Source organism: Sphaerodactylus townsendi, linkage group LG04 (genome assembly GCF_021028975.2).
Source record: "Sphaerodactylus townsendi isolate TG3544 linkage group LG04, MPM_Stown_v2.3, whole genome shotgun sequence".
Classification (NCBI taxonomy): Eukaryota; Metazoa; Chordata; class Lepidosauria; order Squamata; family Sphaerodactylidae; genus Sphaerodactylus; species Sphaerodactylus townsendi.
This window is the reverse complement of record NC_059428.1, coordinates 118548441-118572966: the sequence shown is the minus strand read 5'-3', so window position 1 is coordinate 118572966 and position 24526 is coordinate 118548441. Positions and strand designations below refer to the sequence as shown.

General features: G+C 42.8%; 1 pseudogene; it reads left to right on the top strand.

The window, feature by feature from the left end:
- LOC125431355 overlaps positions 1–22331 on the top strand; it is a 57707-nt pseudogene extending 35376 nt beyond the window's left edge.
- Positions 22332–24526: the final 2195 nt, after the last annotated feature.

Below are 24526 nucleotides of genomic sequence, written 5' to 3'. Positions count from 1 at the left end.
ACCAGTTGGTTGCTGTGGTTTGTAGAGCATTTGTCCAGTTTGGGTTTTTTTTTGTTTGATTGCTTGTTTGTTTGTTTGTGTATGTATGTATGCATGTATACATATTCTGCCTGGCAAAGACCAGGCTCAGAGCAGCTTACAATCATGTTAAAACACATCAATACAAAATAATGTAATATTAAAACCAAATTTCTATAATGGCACAATATTCAATACAATTCTAGCCTAAAATTTATTTCCACCCCCCTCCCTGATATAAATGCTTTGGTAATCCAGAAGGAGGGAGGCTTAAAAGGTGGATTATATCGGCTCATAGGTGGCCTCAACCAAAGGCCCAGTAGAATATCTCTGTCTTGCAGGCCCTACAGAACTGATTAAGGTCCAGAAAAGCCCTGCTATCAGCTACTTCCATTCCTGGATCAGTGAACTCTAGCCACAGTGGTCCATGCCTTAGTTACATCTTGACTGGACTATTCTAATGTGCTGTACTTGGGCTTATGATGGCCAAATCTCACTAATGCAACTATGCGGCACTGGGTTTGGCCAGTAACTCAAACCCAGTAAATATAAATATAAAAATAAAGATTTACTGAAAGAAATGCAAAAAGTTGCTTAAAGCAAATAGAATCCAGCTTGGCATAGACAGGATACATTTTTTTAAAAAAATGAAGGCCTTCTCTTTACATACTCACACAGTCCTACTCAGAGGTTTTCTGGAAGTATAAAGTTGTGAGGCATATGCAAATATTTTTCTGGCAGCATAGATGAAAAGAGGAACAAAGGAAAGGGAAAGGGGATAACTGCTGTTACTATTATCTGTAAGCAGACTTTGAAGTTAAGTGGTTTCAGAAGCTTAGTAGTATGGTTAGCATTTCTGACGCTATCTCAGGGGATTGCGCTGGCATCTTCAGAGGATCCTCTGAAGATGCCAGCCACAGATGCAGGCTAAAACGTCAGGAGAGAATGCTGCTAGAACACGGCCATACAGCCCGGAAACCACACAGCACCCAAGTGATTCCGCCGCAGAGTTTTCAATACATTAGGCAAAAAAATGTCGTTCTAATAATTTGGTGATCCCTTGACCAATCCAGAGGCTGCCTTGGCTGAACTTTCCAGACTCAGAGCAATGTGCCCCCTCATGTCTTGAGGGAATGAAAGCCCCCCCCCCCACCTGTTCAGAACCTTCTAATTGTAGCAGATCATCCCAGTTAACTACTGTCCTGGGCAACGGCCTTGAATAGATAAGTGGATGCACGTATGTATTGAATAGTTAATGAGGAGCAGCTTTGAATGGAGTTAACTGGAGCAACCTGCACCCATAAATTCACTAAGCCAGTCAAAGCTAGAACATTCCTTGATTATGACAATTCTCTGGACAGGATATCCATGACAAGTGTTTGGAAGCTACGCCTAGTGCAGAATGCTGTGCCTAGGCTGCTGGTCCGGGCTAGTCCTTGACATTTGAGCAATTACACTGACTACCGATCCATTCCTGAGTTCTGTTCAAGGTGATGATAATCCTTTAAAGCCTTCTATGGCTTGCTCTGCAGTATCTGAAGAACTGTTTTCTCCCATGAATTTCTGCTTAGGAATTAAGATTGCAGGGAGAGGCCCTTTTGACTGTCTCACCAACTAAAGATGCTTGTTTGGTGGGTACTCAAGAAACAGCCATTTTCATGGCAGCCCCACAAGTATGGAATAACCTTGTCAAGGAGGTCTGCCTGCCCTCTCCCTGCTCAGGAGGAGGAGATCTTAAGGAGGCAATTGAAAACAGTTTTATTCAGAACTGTCTTTGATTGATTTAGCTTTTATTATTGGCAGTTTTAATTGGAGATTTTAAATTATGATTTTTATGTGTTTTATAATAGCTGTTTTTATTGTGTGGGTGTATTTTTTTTAAAAAAATGTTTTATTTATATTGTAAGCTGCCTTGAGTTTGGCAAGGGAGAAAGGCAGCTAATAAAAGGCATAAATAAAATAAAATAAAGATTGGACTATGTGCCAGTCCATGATCAGACCATGTTCAACATGAGAGCCAGTGTAGTGTAGTGGTTAAGAGCAGGTGGATTCTACTGTACAGAACTAGGTTTGATCCTTCTATCCTTCACAAGAGTGGCTGACTATAAGATGGTCAACTGGATTTGTTTCTCTGCTTGTCCACATGAAGCCTACTGGGTGGCCTTGGGCTACTCACATTTCTCTCAGAACTCCCTCAATGCTACCTACCTCACAAGGGGTCCGTTGAGGGGAGAGGAAGGGAAGGAGCTTGTAAGTTGCTTTGAGATTCCTTTCAGTTCATAAAAGTGGGGTATAAATCCAAAGTTGTCATCTTCATCCCCAAATAAGAACCAGAATGGCTGCACTGTCCAGAGGTAGAACTCAGGAGGCCCCAAAGCCCATTAACCTCTGTCATCAGCCTTGGGTGGCTTGGATCAAGGAATGCTCAAACTTCCCAACTCTAAAAGTCTTCCCAAAACTTTCCTAGTCTACAATGTGAGACTCAAATAAAAGTATGGAAACAAGAACGAGGTAAAAGATGGATGTTCTACAGTTTTGGAATGCTTTAAAAATCCACTTTTCTTAACTGAGTTCAATGTATCTAAAGTTCAACCCAGAACTTTTTTTCCTACATTACAAACCCAATAGTAAATCAGCTTTATGGTAGAAAAATTAAAACAACAGCCTTTATTACCAGAGTACAAAGGGCCTGTTATGCTTTAATATCCTAATTAACATGTCATATTCTGCTAAGACTAAAATGATTAGCTCTGAATTATAAGGTTACAAAAGGTGAGATATATCATTTGTTCACAACTTGTTTCAATTACTTCATTCCACTTCCTTTCAGAATTCTCCTGTTATTGATGTATCTCAGGACTTGCTCGGTTACAGCTCTGTTCCTATTCCAAGAAATCTAAAAATTTGCTATTTTGGTCTCTTTTATTTATCATTCTGACATCACTTGCAGGTACAAAAGGCAGCAGAATTCAGCTGTACATTTTACCAGCTATGAAACACAGACAAAGTAGCATTGTTACGAATTTCTGAATATGCATCTAGGTTTACAATTGTTATCCAGGTCATTTTCTCAGCAAATGAAAAAAAAAATCATTCATGATAAACGATCCTCCGATTTCAAAGGCTTTCTTATCTGCTCTGTATTGTTTCCTCCTCTGTTTCCTTCCTTCTCCTTCCTCTCTGTTTTGACGGGAAAAAATGGGATGTGTCACTAATTCACTTTCACATCATGTAAATCTCTGCAATGCTCTTTGAACTAGCTTTCCTTAAGCCTTCATTTTCACATTTTACAAGCTAGATCAATTACTTGATGAAAAACAGCCTTTCTAATAATCTCTGAAGAACAAGGCCATCTTACGAAAAAAATGTGGAAGAGGTACTAAACAAGGGAAGGGCTGTCAGAACTACCCTTTTACAGGGTTGTTGCTCCTGGTAATGCTTTTCCATAGGGTGAACTGCAGGGAGAGAATTCTCATTAAGAATCATCCAAAGGGCAGCTTTTCCCAATCACTGCTGCCTACTTACATATAAATGCTGAGCATCCATGTGGCACTTTTCTGTTCAAATTATTTCACTTCTTGTAATTCTTACAATGTTCTGACCTGGATGGCCCAGGCTGACTCATCAGATCTTGGAAGCTAAGTAGGACTGGTCTTAGTAAATATTTGGATGGGAGACCACCAAGGAATACCAGAGCCACTAAACAGAAGAATGACAAACTACCACTGTGTCTTGGCTTGAAAACACAATAAGGTCATCATAAATCAGCTGTGACTTAAGGATATATTAAGATGGATGGCTGTGCAAGAGTCACTGGCCTATGGCTAGCAGGGTTGCCAAGTATCAGGTTTTGGTCTTGAGACTCATATTCTGGAGTTTATGTTCAGGACCTCAGGGCAGCAGGTTGATACAATGGAGAAGGTGGGACCAATGTTGTTAGCTGCTTTTGGGTACCATTTGGAATTAAAACAAGGTATCAATAAACAAACACAGTATTTTGGGCCATCAGGTTATCCACATGCTTTATAGCTTATTTAAAACTTCCCTTGTGTCATGAGCCACCCATTTCTGGTTTGATCTCCCTACTGGGACATGAGATTATTTCTCTCTTCTCTTCCTCCCCCCTCTTAACTCGTGTGGTTGTATTTTCTTACACTTGTGCTTTTCCTTCCTGAGACATGCCTTATTGTGGCTAATTACAGCCTATCAAGTTTCTTCCAGCATGGCCAATTGGCCATGCTGGAAGGGGCTGATGGGAATTGTAGTCCATAACATCTGGAGTGCCAAAGGTTCGCCACCACGGCCTTATCAGCTCATTAGACAACTGCCACTGTAGTTCTCTCAGTATTGTGGAATGTAGGTTGTCTCTGTTCTGTGGGACAGGTGGGGTGCCATCCCCCTTGAGTTGTGTGATGTGAGGGCATGACATAGGGTATAATGGAAGGCACTTTGCCACTTATGCTTAAGTTCTGGCAACAGAAGTCTAAATGCTTATTCCTGATGCTGTTTCATAATAAATAAATCATCTGAAAACAGAGTCTCATTATTGAACAGTCCAGTCGCACGACACTATGAATACCTGTTTGTAGTGATTATGGCACATATTCATTGGACAAGAGAAATAGTAATCTAGCATTAATAGCATGACTACATTTTATGCTTAGTGCATAGCAAATTTAAATTCTTTTTCTTAAAAAATGTGTAGTAAATAGTTCACCTCTTCAAGGAAGTATACACACATATAGGTACAACTCCTTCAAGTGTATGGAAGTACTACAATTACTGTTGTCCACCCATAGGTCTAAAGGTTTAGGTAAGTGGGGGCCTGGAAACACTACCACTTATGGTATTATCAAGATCTGTAGGGATGCATATTTGGATATTTCTGATCCAAGCATTTATTTTTTTTAAAAAAAATACTTTATCTGTATTTTTATGTTTATTGGATTCCCACCACCACCCCTCTCCCAAACCCATAGAAACATTTGGGAATATTCAAGGCTAGAATTTTAAGATTCTGTGGTCTGCTTTCCCCCTATTTAACAGGCTTGGTTGAACTTTGAAAAGTATTCCTTGCTTAAGGTTGTTTGGCTTGGATTCTCTGGTTTGACATTCACCATGTTGGGCAGGCTAATGACTCTACAGGGATTCTCTGACATGACATTGATTCTGTTGGGCTTGATGGTTTCATCTGAAGGCTTTCATCTGAATGCTTTTGGCCAGTGGCTGATGTTGGCTTCTTTGTCCCGAAGAAAGCATTTTTCCCTCCATAGGGAACAATGGAGACAAGTCAGGGAAATCTGCTGCAATTTTAATAACATTGGCTTGAAAAAAAGCCATTCCCCCCCACCCCCATCATCATTCTCATGGGAAAATGGACCTCCAAAAAATTCAGAATTCAAAAATTTTCCTCAACATTTCTAAAGGTATGAACCTTTTATACCTCATTTTCTTAGTTAGTATTCTAGATCATTGATTACAACTGGACATACTGCTCATTTTATGCAGAATTTAAAGGTACATAGGAGTTTTCTCAGAGGCAAGAGAAATCTTGGTGGAATACAATTTAGATAATGCTATACTTTCAACAAGTGTGTTTATTTAAAACTGTATGTCCAACTTTTCTGATCTCTGGTTTTCAAACTTAGTATCTTTAGGAACCTTTACCCTATGGACTTCTTAAAGGATTCCAACTTTTGGTTCACTCCCCCTAGCTGTATCAGGATCCAGAGGTGATCTTCCATGGATGTTTTCACAGGCACACATTCATAGCATGTATGTCAGGCCTATTAGGCCTAATAGGTCAGGTTTATTAGGTTTTTCTATCGTACAGCATGAATTGAGTGTGTTCCTTAGAATGTGGTGCAGAAATCTCTGCCTCACTTGGGGATTCTAGACATTCATTACTTTGCTTGGGGATTTAAAATTGAGATATTTGTTAGCTTGTACTCTGCTTCTCCTGGATTTCCCAAATTGGGGACAGAAACAACTAGAAATCTCAGTTTCTTCTCATTTTCAACTAACAATGGATCAGCAAAGGCACTTTTATGAACTGATAACACTGGGGTTGTGAACATAGTTTTGTGTAAGGATTTCAGTATTTTAATTAAGTTTTTTCCCCAGAAAGCTCAAAGTTACCTTATAGAGTGGCAATTCTACTTTTTTCCTAAACAGAAAACCAGGAAAAAGTGAGATTTTCCTTTTACTGCTGCCCCCAATCCTTATTTTGTGAAAAATGTTCTTGTTTCTCCTTAAGAACTGATCACTGATAGTGTTAGACATCTTCCTTGGGATGTCATTTTGTTTTTGACTAAGGCTAGTTATCACCAAAGAAGCAAGGAATTTCAGACTGTAACAACAAAAACAAATAAATGTTGTTTCTTTGGGACAGTTATGACTAAGAAGCAGTTACTGTGGCATTAGCAGTAAGAAAGTGTTTCACAGAAAAATAAATTTTGGAGCTGGGGGTGGAAAGAGCTTATAGCTAAAACTCTGTGGAAAATCATCTATCTGCATATCCAAGGTCCCAAGTTCAATCTGATTATCTCTAGCTAACTTAGAGTAGCTGTTAGGAAATATTATGAGGGCCCAGGCTGAAAAACAAAATAAAGAAAGATGGCATCTGGGAGATCTCATGGTGAAAGCCAGGAAGCAGAACCCAGCAACCCCTTGAAGACCCAAAGGCTGAGCCCAGCAGCCATAAGAGCATCAGAGCAACCACTGCTGGATCAGACCAATGACAGTGCTAATGACCATGGGCTTACATGGATTTGAAAGGTCTTGGATAGATGCTTGGAGGACAGGTTCATCAATGGTTGTAAGCTATGTTAGGTGAATGAGGCCTCAAAAATCTGGGTTGCCAGCCAGTGGCTGGCACTCAATGGGAGTTTGGGGGTAGGGACATCAGATTGTCAGATGATAGCATTAAGTTACTTCTAAGGAATACCTGGAAGTGTTATTTTGTTTCTCCAGGAATCTGTCTAGGAATTCACCATAGTGATTCCTGAACAATGTGACTTCACTTTTGGCTTTCCCATAGAATTGATTGTAATACCATCAACAAATGATTTTTCTCCTCTTCCAACCAACTGCTGAACTGCTGAGGGCAGTATGAGAGCAAATGGTGACCACACTCGGAATGATTGTGACTAAAAAAACGCTGGGGAGCAGGTGTTAACTGCTGCTGTGGCCTGGCATGTGGGCTCATGTATGCTTCTATGGCATCTGACTGGCCACTGTTGGATGTTGCACTGGATGGATTCTGCATGACCACTTGTATATTCTTAGGCAGAATTGCTTTTCTATTGAAAAGAGTAGGGGTATTTCTTTGATGTCTATTTGTTTCTCAATAAACAATTTGAGTGAGCATAATCAGGAATTGGAAACAGATAATAAAAGAAAGTGGATTGGATCCATCCAGTTTTTTGTTGTTGATGAAAATAGGAGTCTCCTTTGATTACTCCAGAAGCTATGCTGGGGATCATGTAGAGTTGTCAACGCTGGCTTGGGAAATATCTGGAGATGTGGGGAAGTAACTGAAGATGATGGAGTTTGGGGAGTGGAAGGAAATTTCACACCACAGAACCACCCCCCTCCAAAGCTGCCATTTCTTCCATGGAAACTGATCTTTGTAATATGGAAGTCAGTTCTGTTTCCTGGAGAATTACATGCATGAACATTAGAAATGCTAGGATCATGGGACCCACAGAGACAAAAACCAGGTGGTGGAGGGCTGCATTTAGGGGGGAGAACTGGGTGAGGCTGAGTGAAAAAGCTGGCTGGATCCAACTTAATGGCTTATATCACAGCACTCTCTTCAGCCAACACTGACACCTTCCTCCAATGTAAGGAGCCCTCCTCCAGTTTGAGTGGCTCTTCCTCCAGCAGAAGAGTAATTGATCAGAGGAAGAATCTTTAGGTTGGAAAAAGCCTTCAGATTTTTCTGAGCTGAGAGCCAGAATACAAAGCAATGCTAGCCTTATTGCAGAGTCAGTACTTCCAGTGCTACTTGTTTATCCCATCCCTGCAATTGCAAAAGCTGCATTGAAGTAGCAGCCATCTTGTAGTTCCTAAACTGAAGCTATGGGCACACTCACGCTTATTCTACTACAAAGAATGGGACCACAGTGTACTTAACTGGACAGATCTCATCCTATGTCTCCTATCCTGAAAACTGTCTCTACCCTACTCTTTCCGGTAGGGTGTTTCAGTTTTTACCCAACCTGAACATGTTTTATCTTTTACCCAGTCAAGTGGCTTTCATTTCCCTAGATGGTCTTTCTTGATCATTAATTAACCCTCATGGTTATTAGCCAAGCCATGCCAAGGCTAAAAGAGACCTTGAACACAGGACACCATGTTCCATAGCAATGCAAGCATTTGACATTGCCCTGTACTGGGTAGATAATGGGAGAAAGGTGATATATTGACTACTTTTTTAAAGTTTTAATGTTTCCACCAGACATTAGGTTGAAATGTGGAGCTCTGTCTATAAAATTACTAAGATCAAAGAAAGAGCACGGACTTCAACTAGATAATTTATTGCATATCACCATGTCCTCATAAAAGCCAAATTGGGTATATGATAGAACTGGAATATTTTCACAATCTTCAAATCATTCAGCTGCATTGTTGATAGCAGAGGCTCATTAAAAAAAGAGTTGTTATTAATATCATTTATTGTTGTTGTTAGAAATATTTCAGAATGTTTTCCACATATTAGCACTGGAGTAAATTTCAGTAATATACCGTGTGTGTGTGTGTGTGTGTGTGTGTGTGTGTGTGTGTGTGTGTGTGTGTGTGTGTGTGTGAGAGAGAGAGAGAGAGAGAGAGAGAGAGAGAGAGAGAGAGAGAGTTGCAACAACCTTCTACAATTTTGCTCAGCAGTAAATTTTGTACACCTTTCTAGGAGAGTGCTTTGAGAAAAACATGTTATGATTTCAGATACAGGATTTGGGGCAGAAATCTGTATCATGGTTGTTGATTTTTTGGCGGGATATTACTGGTTTGGGATTCAAATCCATACTTTTTGCTCAAATACCAGAAATTCAGAACTGTTATTATCACTAGGGGTATGAATAAGGAACAGATTCAAGAGTTTGAGGCAGCTGCTTTTAAAAGAGAATGGTACTAAATTTGCACAGAACGTAGTGCTCCCTAAGGACCTGCTAAGTTTCAACCAAAGTGGACAAAGTTGTTCAGCTTTACAGATCCTTGAAGCAATTGCTACTCAGCAGAAGAACTCATTTCTCTACTGGTTCCTATGGGTGGATGGCAGCAGCCCAACAGGAAAGTGCCAGCTGCAAGTGTGTGTGTATGTGTGTGTGTGCGCGCGTGTGTGTGTGTGTGTTTAAACTGCAGCTGTTATTCTATATAATCTTACACTGTTTAAATTATTAAAAAATACATTTCAGCTAGATGCTCGGCATTCACCATCCTTCCTCATTGTGGGCAGTTGTTTCCTTTCAGAAAATAAGAAAGTCTTCCTTTGCATAAAACCTCTTCCCTGCAATCTTCGAAAATAGTTCAAATCCTTGCCTTCCAGAAAGCATATGACTGGGTGATTGTATGGGATAAGTCAATTATCCAATTGCTGTGAGACACATCTTCACTTTGGGCATCTAATAACTGTAAAGTACTAATTAGTAATTACTGCTGTTACTATTGAAGAAGTTCCAGGAGGAGGAAGAGGAAGCTGCAAGGACTGGGGCATGGGAGGCCAAGGCTAGGATCTGAATACAAAACCAGTAGATGTGCGAGGCTAAAATCTTATCAGATCTTGTAAACTAAAAGAGATTGGGCCTGGTTACTATTTTGATGAGAGTCCACCAAGGAATGTCAGTGTCACGACTCACTACACAGAGGAAAGCAAGGGCATGCCACCTCTGAATGTCTCTTGCCTTGGAAATCCTATGGGATCATCATAAGTTGGCTGCTACCTGATTCCACTTTACACACACACACACACACACACACACACACACACACACACAGAGAGAGAGAGAGAGAGAGAGAGAGAGATTTGGAAACCAGGAAACTGGGAATACTTAAATTTCTCTGCTCCGTGATACATAAACCCAAAAATCCACATTTGCCTATCAGAGGCTTAAACTACAGGATATACTTGTTTACTTGTGTGCTTGTTTATGGGTTGTTTCCAGGTTCCACAATGTATATTTTCACTTGGGAATTACAGAATGCACACACCTGCACCTTTCCATGACTATCATTTTGACAGTTGGCTGCTGATTTGGTGTAGAAGAGGCAATATGCCCCCAATACTCAGGCATCTATTGTAACCTTCTTAGATTGGTGTGGTGATCACAGCAGGGATTCCCAATGCAGCTCACAATGACACCTTCCCTGGTGCCTGCCAAGCATTTTTATAAAGTGGACAGAGTACTTTCCCCAGCAGAGCTTCTAATAGATCATTGGAAATCTGATTGATTTTCTAGCTTTTTTAAAAAGTGGCTTTGACAGCAGCTGCCACCAAAGCACTAGGATCTTCACTGTGTGACCAAAGGTAACCTGTATGTATTCGAGGAAGTGTTTTTAAACAATATGTCCATTGTAAAGGCATTCTGTTAAACAGAGCTTCTGCCTGAACTGTTGATGATTAGAGTCATGCATGACCTCAGTCTCTGATGTTTAGTGGCTGCTTCCACATCCTTTGGAAGCCATTATGTGGTTGGGCCCACCACACTTTGACAGAATTCCAAAGGTTCCCACAGGCTCAATAGGGTTGAGAAACCCTTTCATAAGAACATAAGAACAAGCCAGCTGGATCAGACCAGAGTCCATATAGTCCAGCTCTCTGCTACTCGCAGTAGCCCACCAGGTGCCATTGGGTGCTCACATGCAGGATGTGAAAGCAATGGCCTTCTACGGCTGTTGCTCCCAAGCACCTGGCTGTTAAGGCATTTGCAATCTCAGATCAAGAGGATCAAGATTGGTAGCCATAAATCGACTTCTCCTCCATAAATCTATCCAAGCCCCTTTCCACACAGATCTCCCCAAACATTTGTAAAATAGTTGTATGTTTTCAGTCCCCCCCCTTTTTTTTCTTCATACTCACCACCTTGAAATTATTCCTGGCCACCATTTTTGTGATTTATCCCTTTTTTTTTAGTTCTGGCCCTTTTTGCACGGGCCTTTGGGCGCCCCTGCGCCGGCAGGAATTCTGCTGGTGGAGGGGTGGGGTCCGTTCGCACGGGAGCGTGCAAGTGGCCCCCGGTGAGGCCGGCGCAAGAGAGGCGGCTCTGCACGGAGCCACCTCTTCCCAGGCTCCTCTCCCACTTCACTTCGTCAGCCTCCGCCACACCCTCTGCTGGCTCTCCTAAGACCTCGCCTCTACACTGCCCCTCCAATCGACTGTGCAAGGGAGGTGGTCTTAGGAGGCCAGTGCAGCAGGGCTGTATGGAAGGTGACGAGGTGAGTGGGAGAGGGATGGGGAAAACAGTGCATTCCCGGCAGTGCCGTTCACACCGCGCCACCGGGAATGCGCTGTTTTCCAAAAACCTCCCTCCAAGAGGGAGGTTTTGGGAGGCAGCCTGATGCCGCCCTGGGGGAGGGGGAGGGGAGCCAGGTCAGCGCTGCTGCGTTTTCACAGCGCCACCTGTGTGAATGGCTCCCTGGGGACGGCGTTTTTGCCGTCCCCAGGGTGCCATAAATGGTCCATGCAGAAAGGGCCTCTGTGTTGCATTTATGCTTCAATGCTTCACTGCCTCATGCTGCATTCTCTACTCCTTGTATGCTTGATGCTTCAAAGATTTGCCCTCCCCCCAATAAAAGAAAAAAAACTGAAAAATGTTGCAAATAAACAGGCCAGGGGAACTGAGTTTGCTCTGAAAATGGTGCCAAGGAGGAAGATCAGAAAAGCAGAGAAGCATGGGAAAACATAGTCAAAGATCGCACAGCAACTGAAGTTGTTTCCAAAATGTTTCAGCCAGAGAATCATTTTAAAAGTGGATTCATTTAAAACATTTTGATGTTGGAAATAAAACATTTTGGGGGGTAAAACAATGTGGTACTTCACGGAGGAAATGTTTATTTCCTGCCTAAAAACACTTTAGATGAATTGTGCAGGAAGATGTAAACCTCAAACTGAATCTTGCTCAGCCACAAAGGTTGCTTCAAAGTCACAAAGGGGCTTTCACCCTAACTTATCTGAAACTGTTGCTGTAAAGATGTACTGGGGTTGAGGGGAGGAGCACCTGAATAGGGCTCCTTGGGAAAAGGGTGGGGCAAAATATGCTACACACTGTAACTAATAGTTGGAACATTGTTGGATGTTAATAGATTCATAGTACTATAATGATAGGGCTGGAGAACCACAGGAATGCTTCTGCTTCCATTACTTTGCAGAAAATCTTGACCAGCACAAAAGAAACCTTACACAGAAACAATCCATGAGGCTGGTACATATTCTTAACAAAATGGCCTCATCTGAGGTGGCCTACAACAGGAATAGTCAAGATTATCCAACAGTGGAATATATTTCAGGAAGCGTTGCCATCTGGCAAACTGCCATGAGGAATTGAAATGCCAGGGACAGGTGTGTCATTGTCGCACCACTGCATGATGTCATATCCCCACTACTATCCTGCACAAAAATAAAAGTCCTTGCCTTCATTTTTACCCCATCAGCCTGTGGAGCGGATTGCCAAAGGTCTACTGCTATAGCTGGCTCCTGCCCCCCACAATTCCATGTGAAGCCCTTTGCCTGCCAGAGTGGGCAATGGATCCTGGTTGCTCACACTTTTCCATAAACTATCATTTTTGTATTAATATCAAAGTGGTAAGAAAATAGCGTTCCACCATATTTTCTTGGGAGGAGGCATGCATGTGTAAATGCAGCTCCACCAGGAGCTGGAAACTCAAGACAGCTCCGTGATTTGCATTCCCAAGGAAATAGAGATAAAATTATATGATCAGTCTTAACTTTGTTTCCTATGATTTCTGACCATATAATTTTGCAACCTTAATGTCACCTTAATGTGGTTTATTACATTTAATATATTCTATTATAGAAATGTTGTAGTCTATGTTTAGTGAAGTGAAGGTCTAGTTATTTATAGATTCAATAAGCAGTAAACTCACCCCTTGACCTAGATTCCTTCAGGCGTTCTGATTAAAGACTGCTATTGGAAAGTCTCCAGCTTTATTATTGGCGAGTGCCGGTCCTTTTGCAGTTGGACAGTTTGCTCATTTCTCCTGATGCTAAGGCTCACAAAATGGATGCCTGCAAAACACATTAATGAAATCTTTCATGACCATTTTCCTCCACTTTCTCAAATGAGGGTGATTGCAGGGCAAGTTAATTTTTTCTCTAGACTGCTTGGTTTAATACTTTTATTGGGAAAAGGGTAGCTGGGTTACTCAGTATGTAAAAAGCTCTCCTGAAGTTGGCAATCAAGTGTGTTGAATTAAATTCATTATCAAATATGTTACCTCACCACACCCTAAACTTGGGTTACCCTGTTTTATCCTATCAACAACCCATGGTTGGAGAATCTTGGAGACCTAGGTTCAAATCCCCAGTCTGCCATAGAAGCTTGCCAGGTAAATTTGGGTCAATCCCTCTCACTCGGTGTAACTGACTTCATAGAAATATTGTTGTGCAGGGCTGCAAATCTCCAGGTGAGGCCTGGAGATCTCCTGGAATTACAACTGATCTGCAGAGTGCAGATATCAGTTCATCTGCAGAAAACAGCTGATTTGAATGGTGGACTGTATGGCATCACATTCCTGCTGAGATTCCTCCCCTTTCCAAACACCCCCCCCTCCAGCTCCACTCCCAAATCTCCAGATTTTTCTCAGCACAGAGTTGGCAAACCTATTGTTATGACGATAAAACTGAGGATAAGAGAATGATGTTGTAACCTGCTCTAGTTCTCTGAAGAGAAGAATAAATATCAAAACACCTATTTAAAAAATGAACTGCCCATGAGCTTCATGTCAGAAGAGAAGTTTAGGCTGTTTCCCTATTCACAATGAAAGGAGACTTCAGATTAGATTTGTGATGGTGCAGGGTTGCATGTATCTTGTAGATCACATCCCTGTGGAATTAAGGATGGGAACCTTGTGAGCCATTTGCTGCTAATCATGTGATTCACTCAGTAAGACTCTCATACAAAGCTAGTTTCATGATGAAGCATATTCTATTCAATAAGAAACTCAATAAGCAAAACTAGTGGTTACAACAGAGTAACAGTTTCAGAAAATAGTTGTGCTGGTCTGCTGTAGATCAGCTCAGTTTGAATCTAGTCTCACCTTAGAGACCAACAAGATATTGAATAGACTAAAGGTCATCAGAAAAGCCATTTTTGGCCTCCTCCAAAAAAAACCCTGTCTGGAGCTACAAGACATATCACAAAGGTAACAGAGCTTATTAAGGGTAAAAGAGGATAAAATGGAACCAAAAGGAGAAAAGTAAGCTGCTTTGGGTCTCCATTGCTGAGGGTATACATGGATTTTAGAAATAAATAAATGAGTGTAGATGGATTGGATTAGAGCCATAATCAATCTACATTCTTGGATCCCCACCCCCAATCTAGTATTACAAGGGAGGAAGAAAAATTATCTTTACTGTCCATTCCATTTTATACCCCTCACCTCTACTCCATCATATCTATCTAGCCCGCTCAGTAACCACCCATACCGCACCTCATGGCAATTTTAGGCAGAATTTTTCTGCTCTAAACCCACTGATTGACACAGGATCACTCTGTCTATGGACCAGTGAGGATAGCCTGGCTTGGATCTACCAGAGAAGACAATGGTCATTGGTCAATGACAACTTTGAATACAAATCAAAATGACACCACACTCCCCTGCAAAGCTCTTCAAATCAGTCCAAATGAAGGTTCCCCCCTTCCTCTCTCTGCATCTTTGATTAAGAGGATGGGCAGTGCAGGGGAAACCAGGTAGACTTTGCCAAGAGACCACCATCTAGTAACCCACCGGAGGCCACCACTGCCATGCTGGGCTCAGATGCTGAAAAATCCAGTTGCTGATGGGGTATGACTGCAGGCACGAGAGGGATAATGTCTCCTGACAGGGTCCCCCAGAGCTTTTTTTGCCACCACCTGAGAAAAGTAAACCCACTCCTCCAATCCCAATTCTGTCTCTGATGTCAGTGGTGTAGTTGGCCTACCTTTTGTGCCTACCCCATGGACTCTGCAGGCAATCAGCCACCACCCTCTGGGCTAGCCAAACTTTCTATGCTGTTCTGCCTGAAGGCCATCTACTTGGGTAGGGAGCCACTGTGGAGTAGCAAAAGAGTTGCATATGTCTCTGAAGCCAAAGATTGCTGACCCCTGAAATAAACAAAGAGAATCTCCTCTTAAAGTGACAGGGAAAGAAGTGCAAATTTTCCAAGACTAACCTACAAGTTTACTGAGGAAAGGGGGGGGGGGTTGATTTTTTAAGACAAATTTTACAAATGAAACAAATAAGGTATCATTGGAGAGTTCCATTGACTATAGAAGTTGCACTACCCTAGGGCAAAAAAATCACTACAGGAAAACAAGGTAAGCAATTGGCAGAAGAACTATTAACTAAGAATATGCCAAAAAAAATAAGAGAGAGCCTGACATAAAACCTCCTAGTTCAAAAAGAAACTCTCAAAAAAAAAAGAAGGGGAGGGAAGGAGTGCCAGATAAAGAAGAAAACAAGTTAGATCAAGTTACAGCATTAGAATAAAATGGACAAAATGAAGACTGTAGTGATCAGTATTAATGGTCTAAATTCTCTATGGGAACAAAAATATTTAAACAATTAAAATGTATTGTCGAAGGCTTTCACGGCCGGAATCATTATATGTTGTGAGGGAGCTGCCAAAGGGTTCATAGCAGATTTCTCCTGATGCTATTAGCCTAGATTGTAGGCTGGCATCTTCAGAGATCCTCTGAAGATGCCAGCCACAGATGCAGGTGAAACGTCAGGAGAGAATGCTGCTAGAACACGGCCATACAGCCCGGAAACCACACAGCACCCAAATTAAAATGTAGATATATTAAGCATTCAGGAAACTCAAAACATGAACACTTGTTAAATAATGAGTTGGGCAATGTGGCTTCAGAGAATAATACAGATACTTTTCTTAGAACAGCTAAGAGACTTTGAAGGAAGATATATTATTTTGAAAATCATGTTCCCAGAAGGGAAGATTTATACATTAGCAATTAAATGTGCACCAAACAATACAAGATTTTTTTCCCCATTCTATATTGGACTTTCAAGAAAGCAAGATAATGATTCTTGAAGACATGAATGGGCTAATGAAGACAACAAAAAGATAGCCCCCCCCAAAAAAAAACTCCCCAAGGGGACAAATTTCCAAAAAATGTTTAGTTATATGGAAATGTCACAATTAGAAGATGCTTGGAAGATCAAAAATCTAAATACTAGAGAGACTATACTTTGTTTTTTTGACTGAACATATTCAAGGATATAAATATGTTGGGTATCAATAAACTCCCATCTGATCATGTAAAAGCAATATAACTTAAATACTGGAACTTAACAATGTTTAAGATATAATAAACAGACTAGTAAAAATACATCATGGCAAGAAGCTTACGTAACACTGATACATAAGGAAGACAATGATCCAACACTATTACAATCTTACAGACCCATTTCACAGTTGAATGTGGACTATAATCTTTTTTACCTCAAGGAGAAGAAAGCAGTGTTTATGTTCCTAGATGCTGAAAAAGCATTTGACAGTATAGCTTGGACTTTTTCATTGAAAATGCTTGGTAATTTAAATTACAGCTCAAGCTTTATAAATTGGATACGGAATATTTATACAAAACAGTATGTAAGATTTTAATAAATCGAGTGTTAACTTATGATTTTCAAATTGAAAAATACTCACACCAAGGATGCCCATTACCACCATTTTTATTCTTGTGCTATGGTGGCTCCTAAAATTGGACAAGATCTTAGAATTAGAGAATTGAAGGTTGATTAATAGTTATGCTTATTATGTGGTGTCTACAATTTCAAACCCTTATCTGATAATGCAATATATAATAGAACAAATTGAAAATAAAGGATGTTTTTAAAATTATAAAATCTAAGAAAAAGCAGAAAATACTTGTAATTTTTTTTTGTCAAAGCAGAAAGAAGATATTAGAAGAATTACAGAATGTGTCAAAATCAGTTAAAAATTTGGGAATAAATTGACCAGAAAAAAATCAAACATTATTTAAAGACAGAGAGCCTCCAGGGTAGGATTCACATCCCCTGGGTTGGGCTGTCAAAGTTTTACAAAATGAGAAAAAGAGAAGGACTAGCAGAACCTAATATTAGACTAGATTATCAAGCAGCTGGTCTGGTCTGGATTGTGGATTGAATTAAAAATGCAGATCAAAGTAATAAACATAAAAATAGCAGATTGGAAGAAGATTGACACAATTACCTATGGATAAAAAAATCAGTCAAAATATAATGCAAACTAGAAACCATTTAATTAGAGGACTACTCAGAATTCAAGAATCTAACTGAAAAAGAATTAGTTCTTAGGCAGTTCAATCCACAGCCCTGGGGCTGCCAGAGACAGTGCTACTGCAGCCCTACCCTGCCACCTTCAAAGGGATTTTATTGGTATGGGAAGGAAAATATAAAATATTTTTTTAAAAACCCAGCTGCCAAAAAGCCCTCAAATGGGCTCAATGGGTTAACACTACCCAAAAGGGTACGGCAAGTCAATGTCGCAGATACCAGCATTCCAGAAGGCAAAGTCAGCAGGGGTGGAAGCCAACTAAGATTAGGTCCACCCCTGGCTTGCTTCTGGAACACCCCTGCTACACCAGCAGAGTCAGTGGGGATGCAAAAGTCTGGCTATTGTGGAGAGCCACAGCAGACACCTGCCAGCAGATTTACCCCTGCTCTAAGCTAATGTCCCCAGAGAGGGCAAATCTGCTGGTATAGAGCCCTAGTGCTTCCACAAGTCCTTTTGCCCCCCCACTCTAGGACTGGGCCATAATATCCTCATTTATGCCCCTATGAAGGAATACTATATGAATATGAGGGGGAATTGAGTTTATAACATATGGAGATATAATAAACTCAAAAGAAGAAATTAAAAGTGCAATCCAAACTTTTATGATGGCTGTAGGAGGCATGGTGAAGGGAAAACCACATCACCTCTAATAGGCTTTCCAGAAACGTAGGGAGGGAGAAAAAGGCAATGCTCCCTGCCACCAGCGAGCCCTCTGTGGGACTCAATTGATTCAAAAGGGAGTTGGTGCAACTAGCCACAAATCCAGGCTGGAAACCAACTAAGTCAGATGGGCAAATAAATGTAGGTTGGCTGCTGGGTGGGAAGGGGAGAAGGAAGCAGGAAAAGGAAGAGGATATGAGGGTTTTAAGGAAAGGGAGATAAGAAAGAGGGAGGAAGAAGGAGATGAGGTGTCTTCCTCAAGTCCTTGTGCATTCCCACTTCTTCCATAAATTGATAAAATATAAAGATTAGTATGGAGTAAATAATAACATACCTTTTATGAGACAATTTTTAGTGTGAAGAAACAGAAAGTGGAAGAAAACAAACAAAAAATCCCCCATGGATTCAGTTCACACAAGGAATTCTTGAAACTGAAGGAAACTAAGGCTGTTTCCACATGGCCAAATAACAGCGCCCTAGGGATGGAAAAAAACCGTCATTCCTAGGGTGCTGTTCGCACAGTAGGTTCGCACCGTCCTCGCCTCCCCCCCCAAGCAGCACAAAGATGCCACTTTTAAACCTCACACGGTGAGTGAAGTTTTTGAAAAGTTGCATCTTCCTGCCAATGTGGTGTGAACAGCACTGGTGTGAGGATGCCGCTTTTGGCCCCTCCAGTGTCTGCAAGTTACCTTGTGTTCCTCTGCAGCTTCGGGTAACTGGAATGACACGCCCACGCTGCCCTGTGACCCCCGAGGGTCAGAGGGCAGCATGGGCATGTCTTTCCAGTTGTCCGGAGCTGCAGAGGAACACAAGGTAAGTCCCTCGCAGACACCCTGGGTGACTCCATGCAGACCCACCCCTGCAGGTAGCGGCGGCATCAGGGAACATGCGAATGGTCCCGATGCTCCACTGGCTTCATCAAAGCCGGTGGAAAGCAGCTGCCTCTGGCTGTGTAGAAACAGCCTAAGACTGAAATAACAGAAATTCAAAATTCTCTTTAGCACAGGTGAGCCAAAATGGCTGCACACTGTTAAAGAAGATGAGTAGCTGTGAATTTCCAGTTGTCTTTCTGAGAATTTATACCAGAATTTAGCAACCACGGCTAAGCTGCAGAAGAACCCAGCGTTCCCCAGCACACAGTTAGAAAACTGCTGTTCGAAGAGATGAGAAGAAATTATCTTCTCAGTCTCATAACAAAGATGCAGAACTCCACTGATTAGAGTAATAATCGTGGACTTCTACTGGCTTTTTCTTGAAGAATACCCTGGCCTCCTCCATTGAAATGAACAGTGATAAACTTTTCCATTTACATCAGTATGAGTTCAATTTCTACTTCTTTCTCTGTGGATATTAGAGCTGATATTATTGGACAGATTTCAAGAGCATCAACAGAGCAGTTAAAAAATTGTAGCTTTTTACTGTTGTTGTTCAGCCTTTCAAACAATATTTGCAAAAGAAATCACTGAATGTGCAAATTGGAAGATCATATTAACACATTTTGAAGAATAGGTGTTTTGGCAGGCAACTGAAGCTATTTAAGGCCCTTCATTACAGTAATATTGCTGAGGATTCACAGTTTACTTAATCCTTCTCCACTTGAGGAAGGGGAAGGGAATTGCCTTGTGGCTTCTGCATTTGGTTTAATTCTTGATCATAATTAGTACCTGCTAATTCTGTTGTGCCTGCCAGCATTTTAGAACTGTTGGCTGGTGGCTTTTGTTATAATGATACTTGGCAAATCTAGGTAAATATCTCAGCATTGTCATTATACTGTTTGATGCTGTAAGCAATAAGGGGGGATGGGAAGAAAGACCCGTGTTCATTTCACTGAACTTTGTATTTGTTTATTGATTTGTTTTCTACTTAATTTTTTTGCCAATGTAGACTCAAAACAACTTATGGAAATATAATTTAAGTGGAGAAAAAAAAGAAACTGACAATATATTGTTGAAGGATTTTCACGGCTGGAATCACTGGCGTGCTGTGTGGTTTCTGGGCTGTATGGCCGTGTTCTAGCAGCATTCTCTACTGACGTTTCTGTGAATCTGTGAACCCCACCTCCTTGAAGATGAATTGAACCACCTAAACCAGGCTCTAAAGGCTAATGGTTACTCTACTACAGGAGGCTCTAAAGGCTAATGGTTACTCTACTAAGAGCAGCAGTGGTGTAGGAGGTTAAGAGCTCATGTATCTAATCTGGAGGAACCGGGTTTGATTCCCAGCTCTGCCACCTGAGCTGTGGAGGCTTAGCTGGGGAATTCAGATTAGCCTGTACACTCCCACACATGCCAGCTGGGTGACCTTGGGCTAGTCACAGCTTCTCGAAGCTCTCTCAGCCCCACCTACCTCACAGGGTGTTTGTTGTGAGGGGGGAAGGGCAAGGAGATTGTAAGCCCCTTTGAGTCTCCTGCAGGAGAGAAAGGGGGGATACAAATCCAAACTCTTCTTCTTCTTCTACAGACATCAGAAGAGCTGCAAGCCACATGAACAAAGATAAAGAGCCATCTAGAGGGAAAGTTTTCTTACCATACATCAACGGAACCACTGACTGCATAGGAAAACTGATGAAGAAGCATAACCTACAATCTACAGACCCACTAAGAAAATTCAACAAATGCTACGTTCAGCAAAGGATAACAGGGATCCTCTAGCTACTGCAGGAGTTCACTGCAAGAGATACCACATGCAGCTGTGGACAAGTCTACATAGGAACCACACCAAACCACAGCTACCAGACACCTTAATCAAAGAACACTCTAAAGGCACTGCAGACGATTTCAGCCAGAAAAATCAGCAATAGCAGAACACATAATAAACCAACCTGGACACAGAATATTATTTGAAAACACAGAAATTCTGGACCACTCTGACAACCACTATGTCAGACTACACAGAGAAGCCATTGAAATCCACAAGCACATGGACAATTTCAACAGAAAGGAAAAAAACCATGAAAATGAACAGAATTTGGCTGCCAGTTCTGAAAAACACTAGAGTCAAGACAGTGACTAATCAGCTCCACACAGACACAGGATAAGTATAGACAATCAAAGGGAACAAAGGCCAGACTATTCAGATGCCTCACCTATTGACCTTGCTATCTCCATTGTTACTCACATGCTACACTTCATTGTTACTCTCTTGCCAGGCCACTCCTATTCAGATGCCCTCACCTATTGACCTTTACTCACAGGTATATATACTCCACTTGCTTTCCTTTCCAACTATCAGATCCTATGAAGGTGCCAGCCACAGATGCAGATGAAACGTCAGGAGAGAATGCTGCTAGAACACGGTCATACAGCCCAGAAACCACACAGAACCAAACTGACAATAGTTTCAAAAAACTATCAACTATATTTAGCACCAGTCTTGTATCCATTGGCCAGCTTCCCTATTGGCGAAGTGCAACATCCAATCAGCTTTCTGCATTTTGCCCATTCACCCAGGGGATTTCAATCTTTTGGGTTTCAAGTTTGAGGATCCCTGGTACTACAATAAGGCAATACTAATGGGCTGTTCTGTGGCATGTGCTGCATTTGAGGCTTTCAGCTCCTTTTTGGAGTGGGCCGGGAAAGCTTGTTTCCTGGAAGTGGGGATTATTCACTATCTGGATGATTTTTTGTTTGTGGGGGCGCACTGCGCTGATTCGTGTGCCAGAGCTCTTCACGCCTTCCAGGGTTTGGCAGCAGACCTTGGTGTGCCCTTGGCAGCTGACAAGACTGAGGGCCCTGCTTGCTGGCTGATATATCTGGGAGTTTTATTGGACATGGAGGCGGGTACCTCCTCCCTCCCAGCAGACAAGTTGCTCTCCCTTGTAGGGTTACTCCAGTTTACCATTTCAAAGAAGAAGTGCGGTTGAGGGAGATTCAATCCCTGTTGGAGCATTTGAACTTCGCCTGCAGGGTAATTTCCCCTTTTTGTGCCTGCTTGGCTTGATCCATGGTGGGTCCCTCTGCCCACCATCATAGGATCAGGATCACCACAGGCCTGCAAGAGGACTTGTGGGTTTGGCTGTTTCTTGGCCTCCTATAATGGGGTCACACTGTGGCAAACCCCTCTTCATTTGGAGAGTTAGTTTCAAGTTTACACGGATGCCACAGGGGGCATGGGGTTTGGCGTCTATTTTGACGGCCGCTAGACCCGGGGGGGGGGGGGTTAGCCTGCTTCCTGATCCTCTTCTGACATCTTGTGGGACATGGCATTCCTAGAATTGTTCCTGCTGCTCGTAGCAGTTCATCTCTGGAGCGCCAGTTTCCGGAATCGGTCTGTTCGCTTCTAGTACGATAATCAGGCGATGGTCAGGGTGATCAACAAGCAGTCCAGCCACTCGAGCAGAGTAATGCGGCTGGTGAGAGAGCTGGTTCTTCTATGCCTGAAGGATAACATTTCATTTCATGCTGTCTTTATCCCAGGAGCAGAGAATAACATTGCTGATGCTTTGTCTCGTTGCCAGGTGGATCGCTTCCACCCCCTGGTCCCAGAGGCCACCTCACATCTGAACACCTTCCTGGAGCAGCTGTGGAGCCTTGGCAATGGTCCATAGTGGAGGGATTTCTGCGGTCCCTCACTCCAGCCACACACCAAGCCTATCAGGGAGCGGTCACTTCTTTTCTAGAGTTCAGTTCTCGTGAAGGCCTGCAGGCGATTACAGAAGGTCTCCTGCTTTGCTACTTAGCGTGCTTGCATTCACAGGACTTTGCCCCTGGTTCTATCCGGTTGCATATGGCTGCCCTTTCCTTTTTCTGCAAGGCTGTGGAGGTCCTTGATCCTACAACATCCTTCCTGGTGCATAGAACGTTGGTGGGTTGGCGCCAAGCCAGCCTGTGCACAGGGGACACCAGGTGGCCTATATCTAAGGAGATACTTCAGTCCCTTATGGACAGAACACCCATTTTCTGTAATTCCCCCTTTGACGCCTCCCTACTTCATGCAGCTTTTACTCTGGCCTTTTTTAATGCATTCATGACTGAAGAATTGGTTGCCCTGTCTGGGTACTATACAGGCCACTGAGCTTTACGGTCCTCCAACATAACAGTTGGGGACGGTGGCATTTACGTTTGGTTGACTTCCTCCAAGATGGACAACCTGTGTAGGGGCACCTGGTTTTTTATCCCCCCCAGGGGTCCCTGGTGGGTTCTGCCTGGTGGCTTTACTACTGGCCTACATGGCTGAGCGCCAGCCAGTTCAAGGCCTATTTTTGGTATACCAGGATGGTAGCCCCTTGACCCATTTTCAAATGGCCTCCTTCCTACTCATATGCTTCGGCGACCTGGGCCTCCCTTCAGGGGAGTTTGGATTGCATTCTTTCCAGATTGGTTCTGCTATTTCTGCAGCATGTGAGGGTTGTTCCCCATAGCAAATCTAGGCGGTGGGTTGCTGGCATTCATTAGCCTACAGGACATATGCGAGACCTCACTTGCTGTTTTAATGTTTTTCGCAGACTGGCACGGCAGCTGGACTTGGATATGGATCATTGGGCATCACATTGTCCACTGGGCTGGCGCATGCATGTCCTCAACCAAGTGGGGCATGGACCTGGACCTTGGAAGGGGCATGGATGTCGTTTGGCTCAGCTGGCAGGGTATGCGCTGGGGTTCCTTGTTGCCTGCTATGCGGGAGGCACTACTGAGGTTTGGGTGAAAACAATCTCCCAGGTTTGAAAGGCCTGGAACTGTCTTTATGGATGGCGGCCGGCCTGCGTGAGGTCCTGGATTTGATACTGGACATTAAACTGTTTTGGTCCCAGCTCCTCCCAAGGCTCCTGTGGAAGGATGCCTGGGAGCCCAGGAAAGTGGATGTGCCACGCCGCAAAGTGTGTAAGCCGGCTGCATGTGTGGTCTGGGAGCTTGGTGGTAGCATTATTCTGCACCCTGATTTAACCACCCCAAGCATGTGCTCCTTCGTTCAGACGGTGTGTACCTATCCAAACATGGTATGGACATTTGGCTGGGTGACATATGGCAGGCCCTCTTGGAATGGCTGGGAGGCTTGCAAAGCTGTGGCGAGAGCTGAAGGGTCAGCTTGGTGGCAGTTTGGGCAGAGGAGCGCATCCTTATGGGGAGGCCAAGCTTGCACACCAGACCTCCCCGTGGTTGGGGGCCTCCATAAGAAGCTTGGCCACTGCAGTTGAGACTGACACCCCGGCAGGAAGGGGGTCACAGCGGACTGGCACCTAGGTGGCCCAGTATCTTCTCTGTCCTCCCCAATATGGGTTGGGGTTGGTGCCAGGGCTCAGCCATGGGTGCTGACTGGATGCTCGGATGCGCTCCTCCTGCTTGCTCAGCTTCTGAGCTATGTAGGAAAGGTCTGTGCTGTGATTCTTTCTCATGCTTG